This window comes from Theropithecus gelada, unplaced genomic scaffold, assembly GCF_003255815.1.
Source record: "Theropithecus gelada isolate Dixy unplaced genomic scaffold, Tgel_1.0 HiC_scaffold_6770, whole genome shotgun sequence".
NCBI lineage: Eukaryota > Metazoa > Chordata > Mammalia > Primates > Cercopithecidae > Theropithecus > Theropithecus gelada.
In genome coordinates this window covers 1-2,520 of record NW_020263445.1, presented here as the reverse complement: position 1 = coordinate 2,520, position 2,520 = coordinate 1, and the positions used below count along the sequence as shown (strand labels likewise).

Here is a 2,520-nt window from a genome sequence, read left to right as displayed (position 1 = left end):
ACCTTTCTCCACCTCCTTGGTGACTCCAACTACTCACACTGTCATCATCCCTACACACTCACAGACGTCCACTTCCACCTCCATCCACTCAACACCAACAGACTTCATTCCTTCATCAACAACAGTCAAGGCTACAGGGTCCACACACACAGCCCCACCAAAGACAGGGACCACCAGTGGGACCAGCCAAGTCCACAGCTCATTCAGCACAGTCAAAACCTCTACATCCTTACGTTCACATGGTTCCTCCACACATCATCCAGAAATCACCCCAACTTCTACAATCGCAATTACTCCCAACCCCACTAGTACAGACACCGGAACCCCTGTGGCCCACACCACCTCGGCCACCAGCAGCAGGCCACCACCACCCTTCACCACACACTCCACACCTACAGGGAGCAGTCCCACCACTTCCAAAGGTCCTACGACTACGACATCTCTCAAGACGACCACCACCTATCAAACTCCATCACACCCTCAGACTACAATTCCCACTCACATTCCACCTTTCTCCACCTCCTTGGTGAACCCAAGTACTCACCCAGTCATCATCCCTACCCACGCACAGATGTCCACTTTCACCTATATGCACTCAATGCCAACAGGCACCATTCCTCCACAAACAACAGTCAAGGCCACAGGGTCCACCCACACAGCCCCACCAATGACGGCAACAACCAGTAGGACCACCCAAGCCCAAAGCTCCTTCAGCACAGCCAAAACGTCTACATCCCTACACTCACATGCTTCCTCCACACACCATCCAGAAATCACCCCAACTTCTACCATCATGATTACTCCCAAGTCCACCAGTGCAGGCACTGGCACCCCTGTGACCCACACCACCTCAGCCACCAGCAGCAGGCCGCCACCACCGGTCACAACACACTTCCCACCTACAGGGAGTAGTCCCCTCTTTTCCACAGGTCCTATGACTCCAACATCCTTCAAGACCACCACTACCTATCCAACCCCATCACACCCTCAGACCACACTTCGCACTCACGTTCCACCTTTCTCCACCTCCTTGGTGACTCCAAGCACTCACACAGTCATCACCCCTACCCACCCACAGATGTCCACTTCTGCCTCCATCCACTCAATGTCCACAGGCACCACTGTACCACCGACAACAGTCAGTGCCACAGGGTCCACCCACACAGCCCCACCGATGACGGGGACCACCAGTGGGACCAGCCAAGCCCACAGCTCATTCAGCACAGCCACAACCTCTACATCCCAACACTCACATGCTTCCTCCACACACCATCCAGAAATCACCCCAACTTCTACCACCACAAATAATCCCAAGCCCAACAGTACAGGCACTGGCACCCCTGTGACCCGCACCACCTCGGTCACCAGCAGCAGGCCACCCACACCCTTTACCACACACTCCCCACCTGCAGGGAGCACTCCCATCACTTCCACAGGTCCTACAACTGCAACATCCTTCCAGACCACCACTACCTATCCAACTCCATCACACCCTCAGACCACACTTCCCACTCACGTTCCACCTTCATCCACCTCGTCAGTGACTCCAAGTACTCACACAGTCATCACTCTTACCCATGCACAGATATCCACTTCTGCCTCAATCCACTCAACGCCAACAGACACCATTCCTCCACTGACAACGCACATGGCCACAGGGTCCACACGCACAGCCCTACCAATGACGGGGACCACCATTCAGACCAGCCAAGCCCATAGCTCATTCAGCACAGCCAAAAGCTCTACATCCCTCCACTCACATGCTTCCTCCACACACCATCCTGAAACCACACTAAATTCTACCACCATTATTCCCAAGTCCACTAGTGCAGGAACCAGCACCCCTGTGGCTCACATCACGCTGACCACCATCAGTGAGCCACACACACCCTTCACCACACATTCACCTTCAGGGAGCAGACCCAGCTCTTCCACAGGTCCTATGACTACAATATCCTTCAAGACTACCACTACCTATCCAACCCCCTCACAACCTCACACCACACTTCCCACTCATGTTCCACCTTTCTCCACCTCCTTGGTGACTTCAAGTACTCACGATGTCATCACCCCAACCCATGCACAGATGTACACTTCCACCTCCATCCACTCAACACCAAGAGGCACCATTCCTTCATCAACAACGGTCAAAGCAACAGGGTCCACACACACAGCCCCACCAAAGACAGTGACCACCAGTGTGACCAGCCAAGCCCACAGCTCATTTAGCACAACCAAAACCTCTACATCCCTATACTCACACACTTCCTCCACACACCATCCTGAAATCACCCCAACTTCTACCACCACGATTGCTCCCAATCCCACCAGTACAGGCACTGGAACCCCCGTGGCCCACACCACCTTGGCCACCAGCAACAGGCCACCACCACCCTTCACCACACATTCCCCACCTACAGGGAGCACTCCCATCACTTCCACAGGTCCTATAACTGTAACATCCTTCAAGACTACCACTACCTATCCAACCCCATCACACCCTCAGACCACACTTCCCAC

The 2,520-nt window shown here is 54.2% G+C and overlaps 1 pseudogene; it reads left to right on the top strand.

Annotated features, from left to right (window-relative positions):
* Positions 1 to 7: 7 nt before the first annotated feature.
* LOC112617950 lies at positions 8 to 2,512 on the top strand (annotated as a pseudogene).
* Positions 2,513 to 2,520: the final 8 nt, after the last annotated feature.